Source organism: Hyla sarda, chromosome 12 (genome assembly GCF_029499605.1).
Source record: "Hyla sarda isolate aHylSar1 chromosome 12, aHylSar1.hap1, whole genome shotgun sequence".
NCBI classification, from domain to species: domain Eukaryota; kingdom Metazoa; phylum Chordata; class Amphibia; order Anura; family Hylidae; genus Hyla; species Hyla sarda.
Window position 1 is genome coordinate 56,037,825 of NC_079200.1, and position 21,678 is coordinate 56,059,502.

General features: G+C 46.1%; 1 protein-coding gene across 6 annotated transcripts in view; it reads right to left on the reverse strand.

Annotated features, from left to right (window-relative positions):
* LOC130296458 (chloride channel CLIC-like protein 1) overlaps positions 1-21,678 on the reverse strand; it is a 477,677-nt gene that overhangs the window by 417,010 nt on the left and 38,989 nt on the right. For 2 of the 6 annotated variants that reach the window (XR_008849218.1, XR_008849217.1), the window contains exon 1: positions 8,144-8,878. The exons of 2 other annotated variants lie outside the window; for them this stretch is intronic. The gene's annotated coding sequence lies outside the window, so the exon portion shown is untranslated. Of the gene's footprint in view, positions 1-8,143; positions 8,879-21,678 lie in introns of those variants that run through there. 2 more of the 6 variants (XM_056547995.1, XM_056547994.1) reach the window with 2 other exon arrangements.

A 21,678-nucleotide genomic window follows, 5' to 3' on the forward strand; every position in this document is an offset into this window, starting at 1 on the left:
TTGTGTAACTACAACTCCCAGCTTGCACAAACAGCTCAAGTGCATGCTGGGAGTTGTAGTGGTGCATCTGGTGGTTGCATAACTACAACTCCCAGCATGCCCGTTGGCTGTCTGTGACTGCTGAGAGTTGTAGTTTTGCAACAGCTGAAGGCACACTGAGTTAAGTAGTAAACCAGTGTGTCTCCAGCTGTTGCATAACTACAATCCCCAGCATCCCCAGCCAATGTAGTATGCCTCCGGCTGTTGCATAACTACAAGACCCAGCATGCCCTTCCGCTGTCCGTACATGCTGGGGGTTGTAGCTTTTGCAACAGCTGAAGGCACACTGGTTGCAAAACACTGAGTTTGTTACCAAACTCGGTGTTTCACAACCTGTGTGTCTCCAGCTGTTGCAAAACTACAACTCCCAGCATGCACTGATAGACCGTCCATGCTGGGAGTTGTAGTTTTGCAACAGCTGGATGTTCCCCCCCCAATGTGAATGTACAGGGTACACTCACATGGGCGGAGGATTACAGTAAGTATCCGGCTGCAAGTTTGAGCTGCAGCAAATTTTCTGCCGCTGCTCAAACTGCCAGCGAGAAACTACTGTGAACCCCCCGCCCGTGCGACTGTACCCTAAAAACACTACACTACACTACCACAAAATAAAATAAAAAGTAAAAAAACACTACATATACACATACCCCTACACAGCCCCCATCCCCTCCCCAATAAAAATGAAAAACGTCTGGTACGCCACCGTTTCCAGAACGGAGCCTCCAGCTGTTGCAAAACAACTACTCCCAGTATTGCCAGATAGCCACTGACTGTCTAGGCATGCTGGGAGTTTTACAACAGCTGGAGGCACCCTGTTTGGGAATCACTGGCGTAGAATACCCCTATGTCCACCCCTATGCAAGTCCCTAATTTAGGCCTCAAATGCGCATGGCGCTCTCACTTTGGAGCCCTGTCGTATTTCAAGGCAACAGTTTAGGGACACATATGGGGTATCGCCGTACTCGGGAGAAATTGGGCTTCAAATTTTGGCGGATATTTTCTGCTATTACCCTTTTTAAAAATGTAAAATTTTTGGGAAAACAGGCATTTTAGGTAAAAAAAATTTTTTTTTTTACATATACAAAAGTCATGAAACACCTGTGGGGTATAAAGGTTCACTTAACCCCTTGTTACGTTCCCCGAGGGGTCTAGTTTGCAAAATGGTATGCCATGTGTTTTTTTTTTTTTGCTGTCCTGGCACCATAGGGACTTCCTAAATGCGGCATGCCCCCATAGCAAAATTTGCTTTCAAAAAGCCAAATGTGACTCCTTCTCTTCTGAGACCTGTAGTGCGCCAGCAGAGCACTTTTCACCCCCATATGGGGTGTTTTCTGAATCGGGAGAAATTGGGCTTCAAATTTTGGGGGGTATTTTCTGCTATTACCCTTTTTAAAAATGTAACATTTTTGAGAAACCAAGCATTTTAGGTAAAAAAAAAAATTTTTTTTTTACATATGCAAAAGTCGTGAAACACCTGTGGGGTATTAAGGTTCACTTTACCCCTTGTTACGTTCCCTGAGGGGTCTAGTTTCCAAAATGGTATGCCATGTGTGTATTTTTGCTGTCCTGGCACCATAGGGGCTTCCTAAATGCGGCATGCCCCCAGAGCAAAATTTGCTTTCAAAAAGCCAAATGTGACTCCTTCTCTTCTGAGACCTGTAGTGCGCCAGCAGAGCAATTTTCACCCCCATATGGGGTGTTTTCTGAATCGGGAGAAATTGGGCTTCAAATTTTGGGGGGTATTTTCTGCTATTACACTTTTTAAAAATGTAAAATTTTTGGGAAACCAAGCATTTTAGGTAAAAAAAAATAATATTTTTTTTACATATGTAAAAGTCGTGAAACACCTGTGGGGTATTAAGGTTCACTTTACCCCTTGTTACGTTCCCTGAGGGGTCTAGTTTCCAAAATGGTATGCCATGTGTGTTTTTTTGCTGTCCTGGCACCATAGGGGCTTCCTAAAGGTGACATGCCCCCCCAAAAACCATTTGTCGCTCCTTCCCTTCTGAGCCCTCTACTGCGCCCGCCCAACAATTAACATAGACATATGAGGTATGTGCTTACTCGAGAGAAATTGGGTTTCAAATACAAGTAAAAATTTTCTCTTTTTTACCCCTTGCAAAAATTAAAAAATTGGGTCTACAAGAACATGCGAGTGTAAAAAATGAAGATTTTGAATTTTCTCCTTCACTTTGCTGCTATTCCTGTGAAACACCTAAAGGGTTAATACACTTACTGAATGTCATTTTGAATACTTTGGGGGGGTGTAGTTTTTATGATGGGGTCTTTTATGGGGTATTTCTAATATGAAGACCCTTCAAATCCACTTCAAACCTGAACTGGTCCATGAAAAATAGCGAGTTTGAAAATTTTGTGAAAAATTTCAAAATTGCTGCTGAACTTTGAAGCCCTCTGGTGTCTTCCAAAAGCAAAAACTCATAAATTTTATGATGCAAACATAAAGTAGACATATTGTATATGTGAACCCCAAAAAAAAATTATTTTGAATATCCATTTTCCTTACAAGCAGAGAGCTTCAAAGTTAGAAAAATGCAAAATTTTCATTTTTTTCATCAAATTTTGGGATTTTTCACCAAGAAAGGATGCAAGTTACCATAAAATTTTACCACTAAGTTAAAGTAGAATATGTCACGAAAAAACAATCTCGGAATCAGAATGATAACTAAAAGCATTCCAGAGTTATTAATGTTTAAAGTGACAGTGGTCAGAATTGCAAAAAACGCTCCGATCCTTAAGGTGAAAAAGGGCTCGGTCCTTAAGGGGTTAAAGAACTGGTAAACATGGAAGAAAGAACCAAAAACACAAGGAGAAACTATATGGGTTGCAGAGGTGGTAGTTGCACCTGGGCCCTGTGGTCAATGAAATCCAAAAGACTGTGCCATAAAAAATTACACCAGATTATAGGTGACGCAGGGCCCTATTACCGTATATATATATATATATATATATATATATATATATATATATATATATTTTACAATCCAAAAGCTCTCCGAAGCAGTGTGCAGCTTGCATGTTATAGCTCCATTCACACTAGTATTGGAGGATAGGGGATAAGATGTCAGATCGCGGGGGATCTCAGCTGCAGTACCCACCTGTTGCAGCTTCCGGAAACGCTGGAGGCTTCGGCACCCGACCACAGTGACATGAGATCGTCACGACTCCGCCCCTCAATGCAAGTCTACGCGAGGGGGTGTGTGAGAGCTGTAACGCCCCCTCCCATAGACTTGCATTGAGGGGGCAGGGCGTGACGTCACACGGGGGCGGAGTTGTGACGTCACGATCTCACGTCACCGTGGTCGTGAGGCGTTAGGATGAGAGCCTCCAACGCTGCTGGAAGCCGCAAAAGGTGGGTGCTGCAGCCGAGATCCCGGGGGTCCCCAGCGGCGGGACCCCCGCGATCTGACATCTTATCCCCTATCCTTTGTATAGGGGATAAGATATCTAAGCCCCGGAGTACCCCTTTAACATGCTTAGATTGCACTTGACTATACACGATTAAATCACAGTTGTACAACCCTTCCTTTGTCTTTAAAGGGTTACTCCCGTGGAAACCTTTTTCTTCTTCTTTTTTTTCAATCAACTGGTGCCAGAAAGTTAAACATATTTGTGAATTACTTCTATTAAAAAAATCTTAATCCTTCCAGTACCTTTTAGGGGCTGTATACAATAGAGGAAATGCTTTTCTTTTTGGATTTCTCTTCTGTCACGACCACAGTGCTCTCTGCTGACCTCTGCAGTCCATTTTAAAATGGACAGCAGAGGTCAGAAGAGAGCACTGTGGTCGTGACAGAAGAGAAATCCAAAAAGAAAAGCATTTCCTCTATAGTATACAGCCCCTGAAAAAGTACTGGAAGGAATAAGATTTTTTAATAGAAGTAATTTACAAATCTGTTTAACTTTCTTGGCCCAGTTGATAAAAAAAAAAAAAAAAAAAAGAGTTTTCCACGGGAGTACCCCTTTAACTTCATTTAAGTTTAACCTTAAGCAAACCAGCCCTGGCAAGTGGTAGGGATTGGTGGGAAGAATTCTCTTCAAAAAGATAAAAATTGAGAAAACGTATATAAAACAGAAAATCTGACATATAATCACAGTAGAAAGTGACCATCTGTGTACACGGTGAAAACAGCAGGACATTAACAACCATCTGCAGCCAATGTCTCTGCTCCCAGAGTCTTGTGTTCATCTCTCACATTCCAAATTCCATTGGATATCACATTGTAAAGAAACAGGTGACTGGATGCACTGGAAAGTTTGAGCACTGCGCTCTAAGATTTATGGAGAGAAAACAGAACTATGCAGGTGATGGTTTATATAATATGCAATGTAAGATGATTTGTATCACCACTTGTGGTGAGAAGGTCTGTATGTCTTTATCAGAGGAACACAACATACATTTCTTGGTAGATTCTTAACATACGGGTCTGACGCAGTGTTCATTTATTCGACTAATCAGTTTCATTATTGTTTTAGTCAACTACAATTTTTCAATGATAACTAAAATTAACTAACATCTAACATTTGAGTCATCTGACTAAAACTAGACTAGACTGTTAAGTACAAATCCTACAAAATGAGTTAGACAAACAATAGTATCCAAAATTGTCACAAATCTTAACTAGCAGAAACAGCAAAAATTACATGAAATGTATAAAAACACACAATGGGGCAAAAAGAAAGTCCTGCAGGGAGATGGCGCAGCTTCTCCGCACTCACCCAGGAAGTCACGGTGTGAGAGTGGCGACACAGGTGCCGGACACGATGCCATGACCCGGAAGGGGATGTGCGGATGCGGATACATCCAATGTATATAGCCACCTGATTTCTATATTATATAATTTTCTGAGTAAAAATTTTTTTGTTGCCCTGCACCACTCTACACTAGCTATTTCCTCGCAGGACTTTGTTTTTGCTGCATGGTGTGTTTTTATGTAATTTTTGCTGTTTCTGCTAATAAAGATTTTTGACAATTTTGGATACTATTGTTTTAGTCTACCTCATTATGCAGGATTTGTTCCTTGGTAGCATATTACATGGGTGGTGCATTTTTTGTGGGATTATATAGAATGTTAAGTAGAGAATATTTAGGAAGACATCCTATCACCTTAACTTTTTTTTGCCTGTACAGTGCCTACGATGGCCCCGAGATACGATAATTTCAACATGCGATGGCCTCTCAGAGGCCATGGCATGTTGAAGGCAGCATCAACATACGATGCTTTTGTATGTTGGGGCCATCGCATAAACGGCTATCCGGCAGCGCAGACTGCTTCAGCTGCCACCGGATAGCCGTTTACGGTGCCCCGTGAGCTCCGGTGATGGTCACTCACCTGTCCTCGGGGCTCCGGCGCATCCTCTTCGGGATCCTCTGCATCGTCGGCGCTCTCCATCGACATCATCACGTCGCTGCACACGCCGTCCTGTCATCCAATAGGAGCGACGTGCGTAGCGACGTGATGGCGGCGATGGAGAGCACGGTTGCCGGGGAAACAGAGGCCTTGCCGGAGTGTCAGGGACACCTCGGGGACGCGGCGACAGCGATGGACAGCGACATTCCGGGCAGCGGTGACGGTCCGGAGCGGCGGGGACAGGTGAGTACAACTTTCTCGAACAGTGGTCTACAACCTGCGGACGTCCAGATGTTGCAAAACTACAACACCCAGCATGCCCAGACAGCCAACGGCTGTCCGGGAATGCTGGGTTGTAGTTTTGCAACATCTGGACGTCCGCAGGTTGTAGACCAATGTCCTATACTTTACATTGCACGGATCCCTCAACATACGATGGTTTCAACAAACGATGGTCCGTTTGGAACGGATTACCATCGTATGTTGAGGGATCACTGTATTCAATGTTCAAACTTTAAAGGGGAACTCCGGCACTTAACAGCTTATACCCAGAATAGGGGATAAGTATCTGATTGTGGGGGTCCAAGATCTCCTGCGTCATCTGTGTGGGGTGGATCGACCCTTTTTTTTCTTTTCATCTCAGCATTCCTCTGGATGACTGTTGTCTTGAGTCTTTTCCAGGATCAGGACTCACGTTCTGCAGGAACGCATGAGAATGGAGTTCTTGCACTCTTTCCACAGCAGGAGTGTAAATCTTGGGTGAGTTCCCACACTTTTCCCCAAATGACTTAACCCCTGCCCAGCTCGAGACAACAGCTGATCACCGAGGGCTTCTCTTTTTCTCTTCCTGCCGGATAAGTCTAGGTTTATAGCTATTTACTTCAAGAGTATATAATCAGTTTGCTTTATTAAAGCATTTTTCTAGAAATTGCATTACACTTTAAACTCTTTAGATACCGTATTTATCGGGGTATACCACGCACCGGCCTATAACACGCACCCTCATTTTACCAAGGATATTTGGGTAAAAAAAGTTTTTCACCCAAATATCCATGGTAAAATGAGGGTGCGTGTGTGCGCGTGTATACCCCGATACACCCCCAGGAAAGGCAGGGGGAGAGAGGCCTTCACTGCCCGCTTCTCTCCCCCTGCCTTTCCTGGGGTCTAGAGCGCTGCTGCCGGCCCTTCTCTCCCCCTAGCTATCGGCGCCGCTGCCCGTTCTGTCCCCCTGACTATCGGTGCCAGCGCCGATAGCCAGGGGGAGAGAAGGGGCAGCAGCACAGATTGCCGGCGCCGTTGCTATGCGCTGCACGGCGCGGCGCATGACGTCAGTGCGCCGCGCCGTGCATAGCAACGACGCAGGGGACGCACACCGGAGGCCTGCAGCAGCGCGGATCCGACCCAGGTAATTATGCCACCGGGGATGGGGGGAGGCAACGGGGCAGCGGCGCCGGCAATGGGTGCCGCTGCCCCTTCTCTCCCCCTTGCTATCGGCGCCGGCAATAGGGCGCCGGCACCGATAGTCAGGGGGACAGAACGGGCAGCGGCGCCGATAGCTAGGGGGAGAGAAGGGCCGGCAGCAGCACTCTAGACCCCAGGGAAGGCAGGGGGAGAGAAGCGGGCAGCGACGGCCTCTCTCCCCCTGCCTTTCCTGGGAGTGTATCAGCGTATAACACGCACATAGACTTTAGGCTAAAAATTTTAGCCTAAAAAGTGCGTGTTATACGCCGATAAATACGGTAAGTCTACTGTAAATTCAGCTGATTACAATCTTATGACAGTTAGTCGACTAAAACAATACAGATGACTAACATCTAACTTAAACTAAATCAAATCAAAATCCGGCATAGAAGTTAAAGGGGTATTCCAGGCAAAAACTTTTTTTTATATATCAACTGGCTCCGGAAAGTTAAACAGATTTGTAAATTACTTCTATTAAAAAATCTTAATCCTTCCAATAGTTATTAGCTTCTGAAGTTTTCTGTCTAACTGCTCAATGATGATGTCACGTCCCGGGAGCTGTGCATGATGGGAAAATATCCCCATAGGAGCTGCACAGCTCCCGGGACGTGAGTCATCAGAAGGCAGTTAGACAGAAAACAGCAACTCAACTTCAGAAGCTAATAACTATTGAAAGGATTAAGATTTTTTAATAGAAGTAATTTACAAATCTGTTTAACTTTCCGGAGCCAGTTGATATATAAAAAAGTTTTGGCCTGGAATACCCCTTTAACACTGGTGGTAGAAGCTCTAAAATTCAAAGGTCTGCACTCTACTTTCAGTTAAAGATCTAAAACATGAGGGGCATGCCCATCAACACAGATATCTCTGTTAACCAGATCTTCTTTGCTGTTCTACAAAAAACACTGAGTGGATACGCAGCGTATTTGACAGAGAAATCTGCCTAGCAGCGGGAACTACACTGCATATGGGCTAGGAGCAGACACACAGGGCTTTCCCCGCTGCAGCTCTGTGTCTGCCATAAGGTTCAGGATCCGGCCGTGTCTCACGTAACGTCACATATTACGTAATTTCCAATTGTAGTAAAAAATAACAGTAATAATCAACAGCACACTAACGGGAGAGGGTTTACAAAAGACTGGTACTACAGCACTTCCAGGTGTGGGTCCTGTGCATGAAAACCGTACAAAGCAGCGCAAAGAGCTAATAAAAGCATATTATGCAGTATTATAACTAGCCATCATGTGCTTAAAGGGGAAAAAATCCTGACATACCTGATAGAATTGGGTAGAAGAGACTCCATTTTGTCTTCCAGAGAATCAATTTTTTTTTTAAGTCTAAGTGACTGCATTCTATAATTCTTGTTTTTTTCTACATAACTCCTGTGAATAGACTCGAGACAATTAGCATCTTATATTCAAGGCTAACGGGATACAATGAAGGAACATCTTATCTCTTTCTACCACAGATGTGTCCTCGAAACAATGGATCATTATACCTCAGCTTAAGCAAATGTATCCTTGTATCTAATTTTTTGCTGACTACGCAGATTTACTGTTTGCTGTCATTGATACAATTTAAAGTTTACTGCGCATGCTCTATTTACGCGTACAAGAAAGCTTTTTAAGAAAAGAGCCAGTCTTAGAGACTGCACTCGACTTGGTCACAGCTGATGTGTCTGTGTCTTGATTTGAGTGGCAGGTGGTGTGGAAGGACAGTAGGGTAACTGCAGCCCCTTAAAAGCCTTCCACACACTAATTGGGCATCCGCCGACAGACGACGTCTCGGCCTTTGAGGTCGAACCTAACAATACCACTTTAAAAAATATATATTCTGCTAATATGTATTGATATATATCCAAAACATATTTAATGGGTACACAGGCATTTCGGTAAAGTACATAGCACTGTTGCTGCTCCCTTTATGTATGGCCTATGCCAGTGTTTTCAAACCAAGGTGCCCCCAGCTGTTGCAAAACTACAACTCCCAACATGCTCAGACAGCCGAAGGCTGGGAGTTGTAGTTTTGCAACAGCTGGAGGCACCCTGGTTGGGAAACAATGGCTTTTCTGCTACATGTTTATGGGCACTTGTGTAATATATGCACCTTATAACTAAGCTTATATACCTGCTGGCTGATACCTATGTTCTTTTTTTTTTTTTTTTTCAACTGTAATTTTTATTAAAGATTTTCACATAAAAAATAGAAAGTTAGTAAAACACATTCAAAGCATAATCTGGGGCAATGCCCAGAGCGATCACATCAGGGCAAATGACAAGCTAAGATAGAGACCAGAGCATTCAGAAACAGTTGAAGTCCAATACAACTAGCCCCAATCCCAGATAACCCATAAAGACTGTAGTGAATGAACATAGGTTTATAGCCAAATACTCAAAGAGAGAACTAAGACTCTACAACACGAAGACAAAGAGAGAAGACAGAAACAAAGACAAAAAGGAGACAAGGACAACAGAACCTCGAACAAACAACAACAAACAAACAAACAGAAAGGGGGGGGGAGGGGGAACAAGGAGGGAGGGGAAAGAGGGGGGGGGGGGGAAGGAGGATGTCAGTGCCGCCTCAGGGAGGTTGCCTGTCAGAGAAACGGTCCCATGGTTCCCAAACTGAAAGGAAGGCAGGGATAGTATTATTCAAAGAGGCAGTGAGGTATTCTAAAGAGCGTATATCACGTATTCGGGAGAGTAGGTCCGATTCAGAGGGAGGAAGAGTCCTCTTCCAGCATTTAGCAACAAGTGTCTTAGCTGCCAAGAACATATGCATAGCCAGTTTAAACAGTTTCTTGGGCAGAGCAGAGTGGGAAAGGTGCAAGAGGTAGACCTGAGGGTCAGGAGGGACCGAGACTCCAAGAACATCTGATACCAAACGACTCACTAACTCCCAGTACCCCGTGATAAGAGGGCAGGACCAGAAAACATGAAACAGAGAGCCCAAACCCACCCCACAACGCCAGCACTGGGGGGGGATATCGGGATTCAGCCTATTCAATAACTCTGGAGTATGGTACCAACCCATAAGTAATTTGTATTGAGTCTCCTTATAAGCCGTACATATAGATGCCCTAGAGGCCCGCTCCCATATTATCTTCCATTGAGGGAGAGTGATAGTAGTATTAAGTGCCTCCTCCCAGCGAGACATATAGCGATGAGATACCAGGACTCCCTCCTGAGGTTGGATTAGCAAGGAATAAATATCGGAGAGAAGCCCCCTCGCCTGAGGTCCACCACGACACAGCCGTTCAAACCCCGTAGGGGAAGATACCACTAGCGCACCCAGCATGGAGGACATAAAATGTCGTAGCTGTGAATAATGAAAACGCTCAGACGAGGGGAGATCCCAACGAGACTGTAACTGAGAGAAGGGCAAGAGGGTACGCATCAAAGGATCAACTACATCCGCCCAGCAAAAAAGGCCTCTAGACCCCCATTCCCTCACCATAAGAGAGGTCCGGCCAGGGGGAAAACTAGGATGATAAAGGAAAGATTGAAGAGGGGAAGAGGGAGACAGTAATTTAAATTTGACTGAACAGTAATTCCACACATATTTGGAAAATGCCATAGGACCCAGGAGAGGGGAGAGAGTAGGAGCAGAGGCAGGAAGAGTCCAGAGGAGAGCATTAGGGTGGATAGGCGCTAACCACAGCTTCTCTATTTCCATCCAGCGGCTGTAGGCATGATAGGTGGACCACGCCGCGAGATGGCGCAAATGGGCAGCCCAGTAATACTTCACTACATCCGGGACCGCCAGACCCCCAAACGCCCGCCCAGCCAACATCACGGACATCGGTAGCCGATGCCTTCTACCGTCCCAAATGAACCGAAAAATAGCCACCTGTAGGGAGCGCAGGGCCGACAGCGGGACCCGAACTGGCAGGGTTTCAAAAAAGTAGAGGAGTTTCGGAAGGACAGTCATTTTCACCGCAGCAATGCGGCCAAAAAAAGAAATATATTGCGAGCGCCATTTTTCCATAAGGGCACGGAGATCCCTGAATAGGGGGAGATAGTTGGTAGAGTATAGTGAGGAATAGTGGGAGGAGATCCAGACCCAAAGGTATTTAATAGCAGAAGGAGACCACCGAAAAGAAAAGTTAGAGCGTAAAAGAGTAGAAAGATGAGGGGGAAGGTTAAGAGGAAGAGCCTCTGACTTAGAAAGATTTACCTTGTAGCCAGAAACCACCCCATAGTCATGCAGGACCCTATAGAGAGAAGGAAGAGACAGTAGAGGTCGAGAAAGCGTAAGAAGGACATCATCAGCAAATAAACAAACCTTGAACTCCCTATCATGCAAGGAAATACCAGTTATGTCCGGATCGCCCCTGATCATGGCAGCCAAAGGCTCAATACAGAGTGCAAAGATCAGCGGGGATAACGGGCAACCCTGACGAGTCCCATTAAACAAAGAAAAAGTAGGAGATGGCGAGTGAGGAAGTTTAAGTGAAGCTGTAGGGGAGGAGTAGAGACCCCGCAGTGCAGTCAAAAACTTCCCCGAAATCCCAAATTTCTGTAAGGTAGCAAAAAGGAACGGCCATCCAAGCCTATCAAAAGCTTTCTCAGCATCAAGACTAAGAATTAATGCCTGTTCAGATCTCCGATTGATCAAATCAATCAGGTCCACTACCCTCCTAGTGTTGTCTCCACCCTGGCGACAAGGGATAAATCCAACCTGGTCCTTATGAACAAGGGCCGGGAGGAAGGAGCATAGTCTAACTGCCAAAACTTTGGAAAAAAGCTTAAGGCCAGAGTTAAGGAGGGCAATGGGCCGGTAACTCGAACAATCGTGAGGATCCTTACCAGGCTTGGGTATGAGGGTGATAAGGGAGTGCAAGAAAGACTGCGGGATCGTTTCTCCGTCTAGAAAGGAATTGAAAAGGGGGACAAGTTTAGGCACTAACAAAGATGAAAATGTTTTATAGTACAGGTAAGGGAAGCCATCCGGCCCAGGGGAGCGACCAGAGGGGAGAGATTTAAGGACCTCAGAGATCTCCTCTCCAGTAATAGGAGCATTAAGAGCATCCCGGTCTGTCCCTGAAAGAGAGGGCAAACCACATTGAGAAAGATAGGCATCTAGGGCCGCCACTCTCTCCCCCTGGTCGGATGGCAACTGGGAAGGAAGTGAGTAAAGATTAGTGTAATAGTCAACAAACAGACGAGAGATATCAGCAGGGTGGTAATGAAGCACCCCAGCAGGGTCCTTCAAAGCTGAGGGGGATTGAGCAGCAGCCCGGTCACGCAACCGTCTCGCCAGCATAGTGTGGGCCTTGTTACCCTTCTCATAGAAACGCTGCCTAGCATAAAGCAATTGCCTCTCAACTTTATGGAGAGCCAGGTCGCTTAAGCGTGCCCGAGCCGCCACCAAGCTCCTCAGGGTCGAAACAGAAGGAGAACACAACAAGAGAGCCTCCAGTCGAGCAATTTCCATACGAAGTTCCCGAGATCGATTCAGAGCGCTCCGCTTGAGACCGGCGCCCAGAGCAATGCAATGGCCCCGGATCACCGATTTGTGAGCTTCCCAAAGGATAGCCTGAGAGGATACAGAGCCATCATTAGTGATAAAGTAGTCGGAAATACACTGCTGAATCGATTCACGGGAAGGTAAGGTCTTAAGAAGAGAGTCGTTCATCCTCCAATGACAGGATCTCAGAGAGGAAGGGGTAGAAGAAAAAGAGAGAAGAACTGGACAGTGGTCAGACCAGGAGATAGGGTCTAGAGAAGTATCAGAGAGCATGCGCACCATAGGGAGATTCCCAAAAAAATAATCGATACGAGTATGCAATTTGTGGGGATGTGAGTAAAAACTAAAAGAGCGCTCCGTCGGATGGCCAATCCGCCACAAATCGTAGAGCGAGGAGTTACGTATGAGACGTCGAAAAAGCGAAGCCAGGCGCAGCTGTGCAGGCGCAGGGGGAGCACTAGTAACAGAATGGCGGTCCAAGGATGGGGAAAAAATGAGGTTGAAGTCACCGCCCACTAACCATGCAGATGGGGGATACCTCTGGAGTTTAGCAAAAACCCTACGCAGGAAAGGGATTTGCGAAGTGTTAGGCGCATAGACATTACAGAGCAAAAGGGGGACCCCTCCCAGCGTACCCTCCAAGATTACGTATCGTCCCATAGGGTCAGAGAGAGAGGAAGAAACTTGAAGCGAGCAGGACCTAGAGACCAGAATAGCCACCCCCGCTGTTTTCCTACTTGTGGTAGCTGAGTAAGACTGGGGGAATAGGTGTTGAAGAAATTGGAAAGACCCAGAATGGTCGAAGTGCGTCTCCTGAAGGAAAACTATATCAGCATGTAAACCAACCAACTCCCTTTGAAGTAGGCGTCGCTTAGTGGGGGAATTAAGCCCCTTAACATTCAGGGAGACACACCTGACCATGGCGGGTGAGTGAAGAGAAAGAAACAGCCATAAAGAAGCATACTCACAAGAACAACCTGGTAGGATACACCGGGCAGCACCAAAACCTCAATGGGGACTGGAAAAGAGCAGGGACCAGCAACTGTACGGACAGGAGAAGGGAATCTAAGGCGGGAGAAAAAAAGGGGAAAGGGACAAACAAGACAACAGAAGACCAACAGAAAACAACACCAAATCAAGAGAAAACACAAAGACAAACAAAACGACGAAAGACCAAACAGATACCAGAGAAACAAACAAACAAATAAAGTACAACAGATAATAGTAAAATAAACCATTGACCAGGAAGCCAATGCGGAGGCCAGGACCATCAATGTGGACCATGAACCAAAGCATGAGCGATCCATAACTATGGCCTCAGGAGGGGAAATGGAAGGAGCCAACTGGAGAACCACTACCAAAAAGGTAGGTGCCCAACCCTGAGGCCATCGCAGAAAAAACACATATGAATAAGAACCACAGGTGACCAAAAAATGCAACTGTACTATAATGATGGGGATAATACAATTCTAGAACAAAAGCAACCGCTCGGAGGGGATAATCTCCGTCAATCAGGGGACTGACAGAGTCCAGCAGGAACCCCCAAGCAAGAAGTATTGAGGAAAAAATACAACGTCCCAGTCAGAAACTCAGGGGGGAGCCCGAGCCGGGGCCCCCAGGGCGGGTGGTGAAGACTTCCGCTGAGAACCAGACCGGCGAGCTCGGACTGGTTGCCACACAGGAGGCAAAGGTGGAGGGGGAGACATCAGGTCCCAATCTTCCAACTGAGGCACAGGCAATTCCAAGGTGGAGCAGAAGGCTTGAAGGTCAGAAAAGGAGCGTAAAACAGCGGAGCGTCCATCTCTGCGGGCATGGAGCCCAAATGGAAAATTCCACCTATACGGCACCTGATGAGAGCGTAGGACCTCCAGGAGGGGTTGGAGCAGTCGTCGCTTCCTGAGGATTAACCAGGACAAGTCCTGAAAAAGTTGAAGAGGAGCCCCATTGAAGTCAAAATGTCTCAGGGACCTAGCCTTAGCCATTATAGCTTCTTTAACTTGGAAATCATGTACACAGCAAATAACATCTCGTGGAGCGCCCGAGGCAGATTTAGGACGAAGCGCCCTGTGAGCTCTGTCCAGTTTGATCCTATGGGAGGGGGGTTCGCCAAGTATCAGGTTAAAAATGGTTTCCAAGGTGGCAAAAAGGTCCTCCTCACGTGCAGCTTCCGGCAGCCCTCGCACCCTAATGTTGTTACGCCTCCCTCTATTGTCCAGATCCTCAACATGGGCATGGAGATCCCCAAGGAAGTCCTTCTGAGAAGCAATGGTAGAGTGGAGCTGGGTAATATACTCTCTGGTGTGATCATGAGCATCTTCCAATCCATCCACTCGGTCAGAGACATGCTGGAGGTCCTGTCGCATAGAGGAGATCTCCGCTCGGCAGGCTTCCTTAAACTCAGCAATAAGAGAGCGGAAGTCCTCCTTAGTAGGAATTTGGGAAAGGAGCTGGCTCAAATCAGGGAGAGCAGAGGAATGCACAGACAGGCCCGAGCAGGGTAAATCAGAGTCAGATGCCAAGTCCCAGGACTGGAGGGCTGGGGTCGGCCCCGGTGGTGCTACCGGCCCAGGTTGAGAGCAGGGGGTCCCCTTAGGAGACAGATGGAGTGCCCCAGAAGCTGGTATGGAGGTCTGCATGGCAGCTTGCCTGGACCTCTGTGGCTTAGGGGAACGTGAGGGGGTATAGCAGGCAGCTAGAGGGCCCAGAGGGGTAATAGGAGAATGGGCTGGGGGAACAGAGGCAGGTCCCACTTGTGTAGGGGAGTGGGAGGCCGAGCAGTAGTGAGTAGCTGAGCACGGCAGAGAACTTGCTGGAGAAGGCCGGCCCCCCACCAAGGAGGCCCAAGATGGAGCCCCAGCAGGTCCACCCAGCGACAAGGGAGAGGAACCCACCAGGGACAGCTGTAGAGCGGGGATAGGGGGGAATCTGCCGTTAATACAGGTCCCCCAGCAGCACTCACCGCCACAGGCAACAGTTCCAGAGTAGGAGAAGAGCCCACAACAGGGGCCGCAGCAGCAGGCAGGAGATCCGGAGCAGGGTTAGTAGCGCTGCTCCCCGACGGCTGAAGCGAGGTCACAGGCTCAGTCACAGCAGCTGCAGTCACCGGCAGTAGAAGCGCAGGCGTCCCTGGTGTCTTCGGCAGATGGTAAGCAGAGAGATCCCTCGTGGGTAGCACTGGGTGAGCGCCGGAACGGGAGCGCAGGCCCAGCGCAGGTCCCGTAATGGCGGTGAGGGAAGAAGAAGCTGAGGCCGGGGGCGGCTGAAAGTAGCGTGGTATGCCTCCGGAGATAGATAAAGTCAGTCGGGCGGGTGCGGAGGGGTTTCGGGCACGTCGGGAATTCTTCCCCATCTGAAAGCAGGGTCACCTTTGTGGATTTAAAGCTCCTTTATGGCCAGCAGAGCGGGAGCCCTCTTAATGTGCGGCCATCACCGTCGGCGCCAAGCCACGCCCCCCCACCTATGTTCTTTGTAGCTATTAGGCTGGGTCCACACTACGTTTTGTCCCATACGGGAGCGCATACGGCAGGAGGGAGCTAAAAGCTCGCGCTCCCGTATGTGACCGTATGCGCTCCCGTATGCCATTCACTTCAATGAGCCGACCGGAGTGAAACGTTCGGTCCGGTCGGCTCATTTTTGCGCCGTATGCGCTTTTACAACCGGACCTAAAACTGTGGTCAACCACGGTTTTAGGTCCGGTTGTAAAAGCGCATACGGCGCAAAAATGAGCCGACCGGACCGAACGTTTCACTCCGGTCGGCTCATTGAAGTGAATGGCATACGGGAGCGCATACGGTCACATACGGGAGCGCGAGGTTTTAGCTCCCTCCTGCCGTATGCGCTCCCGTATGGGACAAAATGTAGTGTGGACCCAGCCTTATTTAGCATGTGATTTCTGATTACCTTACATCTGACAGCCCAAGCATGCCTCTTCATCAGTTGTCAGTGTATGCTATTACACATGTTTTGGATATATATTTTATATATTTCTATAATAAAGAGTGTTCATTTTAATCAATAGCTGATTTGCTGCATCTCTTTTTTTTTAGGTTTTTTTTTAATTTTTTTTTTTTTATAGTGAGTTTTGACACTAGCAGGGCTACCTGGCAGGGGCAGCGAATCTTCTGAATCTTCTGGGTTGTTTTGGATTTAGCCTAGAGACCCATTCTCCCTGTACAGGGATCTGTGCTTTGCTGACAGACTTTAGTGCTGAGAGAACGGAGGTGTGTGCAGCCTCAGCCAATCACACAATGTATCTCTCTGCTCAAAGAGCAGGAAGGTGGCTCGAAGAGAGAGCATGCCGGCAGTGAGAGAAAAGGCTGCCGGTAAAAGTAGTATTTATACTGAAGAGATGAAAAGGATGGCAAAGAAGAAGCCAGAGAAGACAACAGGGGCCACAAAAGCCATGCATATCAAGAAGGATCATTTGTGGAGAACATGTTCAGGTAGTGTGGTGGCTTTGGAGCTATATATTATATATATATTTATTTATTTATTTTTTTGAGTATAGAGTTTTTTCCGTTAAATTTTTTTTTAATGGGAGCCTTATACTACAGGGGGACCTAATAGCACAGAGGTGGCCCTAACTACTATATGGGGGTACAGAAGTTGGTCTACTGCATGGGGACTCAGAGGAGAGCGTAACAGCTATATATACACAGTACACACTGCAACTTTAGGCATATTTTTGACTTTAGGAAGCCTTGGAAAAATTCTGATATACAAAGGGAGTTGTTAACAGAAAAGTTCCGGAACCACTGGTCTATACAATAGTAGAGAAACTATATAGTGAAATTCAGTGCTGACTGAATAAATGTTATTGTGTATCAGATGCCAGATCAAAAACAGTGGTGGACATGACTGTACAGGTCAATGTGACGGGATGGGCACATTGATGAAGTCATCATTAGTCTCAAGCCAGAGACTTCCCTCACCGTAATATAACAACTTGAAGGAATTTTTACTTTTGTGCCTGAAGAAACTTCAAAGCCCAGTGCCAGGGACCTGTGGGCGCTCATGCTCCAATGACGTTTTTCCAGAATGTGTCACTCAAACACTGGGAGGCTGTAAGCCAAGATGGTGCCCCCAGGGGGAGCTACTTAATTAGAGATTCCAAAGACGTGTGACACTAAAGGGAGGAACAAACACAAGATACACATGTCAGGAAAATTAACTGATTGATAAAAAGGGAGGGAAGCCAAGACAATGGCGCTGAACCTCCAGCGACAGCACTAGGAATAGAGGCTTGTGAAGGAGTTTACTGAAAAACATGAGATCCACACTCAGTGCAGCTTCTCAAGAGATATCCAAGGCCACAAAAGGGCTTAAAAACACAGGGCATTGGAGCTTGCTGTGTATGTAGCTGCAGACCAGTAAGAGCGTCCATACTGCTGCAACTTATAGGCCTTTAACTTTTTCCTAATCCCTAGTTTTAGATTCCTCAGAAGAATGCAATATAGTGATTTATTGTGATTTATAAATTTAATGGAAAAGAAGTAAAAACAGATTAAATGGCTAAAGTTGACACTATAAAATTACAGCCTGACTAAATAAATCCCATGTACGCTCAGCCCCCCTGAGACAAAGACATGCTGCCAAATACAACAATGTTTACAAGATTTACTGTAAGAGGCAGCATATGAGGGGAAATGTACATTGCTTAGTGTTCTCCCCTCCAACTACAATGGGGGCATGTCCACCAATACAAAGTTTATAGTATAATACATTCTACCTTAACATATGGATATACACATTGAATTACTGATCCAGTATGGATCCTGACTTACTTCCTGTTTTATATACCAGAGCTGCACATTACATTACTTACCCTGTACTGATCCTGAGCTATATCCTGTATTATACTCCAGAGCTGTACTCACTGTTCTGCTGGTGGGGTCACTGTGTAAATAAATTACATTACTTATCCTGCACTGATCCTGAGTTATAGCCTGTATTATACTCCAGAGCTGTACTCACTGTTCTGCTGGTGGGGTTACTGTGTACATACATTACATTACTTATCATGTACTGATCCTGAGTTATATCCTGTATTATACTCCAGAGCTGTACTCACTATTCTGCTGGTGGGGTTACTGTGTACATACATTACATTACTTATCCTGTACTGATCCTGAGTTATATCCTGTATTATACTCCAGAGCTGTACTCACTGTTCTGCTGGTGGGGTCACTGTGTAAATAAATTACATTACTTATCCTGCACTGATCCTGAGTTATATCCTGTATTATACTCCAGAGCTGTACTCACTGTTCTGCTGGTGGGGTCACTGTGCACATACATTATATTACTTATCCTGTACTGAACCTAAGTTATATCCTGTATTATACTCCAGAGCTGCACTCACTATTCTGCTGGTGGAGTCACTGTGTACATACATTACATTACTTATCCAGTACTGATCATGAATTACAACTTGTTTTATACAATGCTTTTGTATGTCGAGGCCATCGCATAAACGGCTATCCGGCAGTGCAGACTGCTTCAGCTCCCGCCAGTTAGCCGTTTAAGGTGCCCCGTGTGCTCCGGGTGATGGTCACTCACCTGTCCCCGGCGCTCCGGACCATTCTCTTTAGGATCCCCTGCATCGCCGTCATCCCGTCGCCTTGCACGCCATCCCGTCATCCAATTGGAGCGGCATGCGCAGCGACATGATGACGGCGATGAAGAGCGACGATCCCATGCAGCAGTGACGGTCCTGAGCGGCGGGGACAACCAGGGACGCGGCGACAGCGATGGAGGGCGACATCCAGGGCAGTGGTGACAGTCCGGAGCGGCGGGGACAGGGGATTATAACTTCCTATTCTTTTCATTGCACGGATCCCTCAACATACGATGGTTTCAACTAACGATGGTCCATTTGGAACGAACTACCGTCGTATGTTGAGGGATCACTGGATATATATATGTATATGGGTTTCTTCCAAAACAGTGCCACAAGTTGTATGTGCCTAGGCCTTCACAGATTAATAATATGGAGGATATATGGAGCCAATATCATATATACATGATAAATAGATCAGTCTTCATTGATTGTTGCCTATTTTAAACATAAGTGAGGCCCTGTAATATCTAAATTTATGCATAGGTTCACCAGCGGTCATAACTATCTGATGTGCACAGTCTGCAGTCATATCTAGGCACCCAGGCTTGGAACCAGGATTTGAGGGTGTGTTCACATGTTCAGGTTTTTAATTGCAATTATGAAATACAAAGCCAAGAACTGATCGTAAATGGAGGGCATGTAAAAGTAAAAGTCTAAAACGTCTCTTTAAATCGATACCTGGGTTTGTATTCAATAATGACAATTAACAACCTAACGTGTGAACACGGCCTTAAAGATATCCAATACCTAAAATTGCTTCAATTACTGTATAATGTGGTAATGTACTGAACCCTATGTTTTGTACGCTTAGGTTGTGTTCCCACATTGTTTTTTAATAGCAATTATTGAATTCAAAGCCAGAAACAGATCATAACTGGAGAACATGTATAAAGAAAAGACAGAGTTTTTCTGTTTTCATGTCCATTCCTGGCTTTATATTAAAGAATTGCAATTAAAAACCTGAACGTGTGAACACAGTCTTGGCTTGCCGCATAGCTAAAAGGAGGAGCAGCTATACGAACACCTTCAAAGTCTGTCAAAGCACTTCTTGAATGGATAGGAGACAGCTCTGCATACTCCATTAACTCACATAAGAGCAATCAAAGAGTTTTAACATTATTACTTAAGCAATATCCTAAGACATCCCCTGCAGGCTGTTCAGACAGGCAACACAGGAGGTGTTATTTTACAAAGAATCAAGAAGAAAAAAATATATATTAGGATTCAGGCAAAAATACCTGCGGATGTGAGTAAGCCTGGCAGAATTTGTTAGTTAAAAGAATATGCAGGCTTTGACTGTACATGCCACAGATGCCTCTTTTAGCCAGTCTCTTGACTCCCCCTAATGGCCATGTGGTGTAACTGTCTGGATTCCATGAGCAGATTGCAGAGCTCAGAGGCCAACCTAGCCTACTGCACCATTTGTATGACACACACATTTCACACCCTTCCAGATAAAATCTAAAGTTCTTCAGGTAGTAATTTGCAATCTGAACAGGATCAAGGTGTGATTGAGAAAATAGGATTGCACAGTAATCCCTGACAAAACAGAAACAGAAAACTGCAGGGAGTGAGCAGCTTCTGAAGAGTTATAGGAACCCATAATTCTCTTTCTTCATAGAAGGCAAGGTCTGCAATCCACGGCTCTACATGTGTTGTGAACCAACAACTCCTAGGATGCCCTGATAGCTCATGTGTTGGTTTAGGAAAAGCATTTTCAAATGTCCAGTTGGTGAATTTAGAAGTTAAGTGAAACTTTCAGCTGTATACATAGATGTATAGCTGTTAAGAGTACGTTCATACGGGCGGGTTTACAGAGAGTTTCCCACTGTGAATTAGAGCAGGTATGCAACATCCACAACAGCAGCCCTGAGTTTTCACTGCACCGCACCAGTGTGCCCAAGACCTGTCCCTTCTGGGTGAGTGTACATGGTGCAAGCTGCACCACACACATAGGAGATACTAACTTGATTGTAGCAGATACTAGGGGTGTGAATCGCCAAGAATTTGGCGATTCGATTCGAATCGCGATACCAGTGCGGCGATTCGATATATCGCGATATATCGCGATACCGTCTAGGTGACGATACATCGCGATATATCGCCCACCTGGGAGCATTCATAGATCCCAATAGACGCCGCTGTCAGCTTTGACACAGGCGATCTAGTACTCCGGTGCTCACTTTTTTTTATGTTATCCCGTCCGGGCTGCAAAATAAAATAAAACGCACTTTATCTTACGTGCCAACGAGCCCGCGGAGCTCCGGTACAGTCCGGTACAGGTGTTCGGTCCCCGGGCTGTATTCTTCTTACTTCCTGTTAGTCCGGCACGTCACATGGAGCTTCAGCCTATCACCAGCGGAGGCGGGACATCGCTGCGGCCAGTGATAGGCTGAAGCTCCATGTGACGTGCCGGACTAACAGGAAGTAAGAAGAATACAGCCCGGGGACCGAACACCTGTACCGGACTGTACCGGAGCTCCGGGGGCTCGTTGGCAGGTAAGAAAAGTGCGTTTTATTAAAAATTCCACATCCCTAAAAGAATCGATTCAAAAATATTTTGAATCGATTCTGTATCGGCAAATGAAAAATCGCGATTATCGCGAGAATCGATTTTTTCTTACATCCCTAGCAGATACAGTACAATAAATGATAAGAAAGTAACTCAAGATTAGTACAGTATAAGTAACGTAGAATATAATGGCATCTACACAGGCTCCG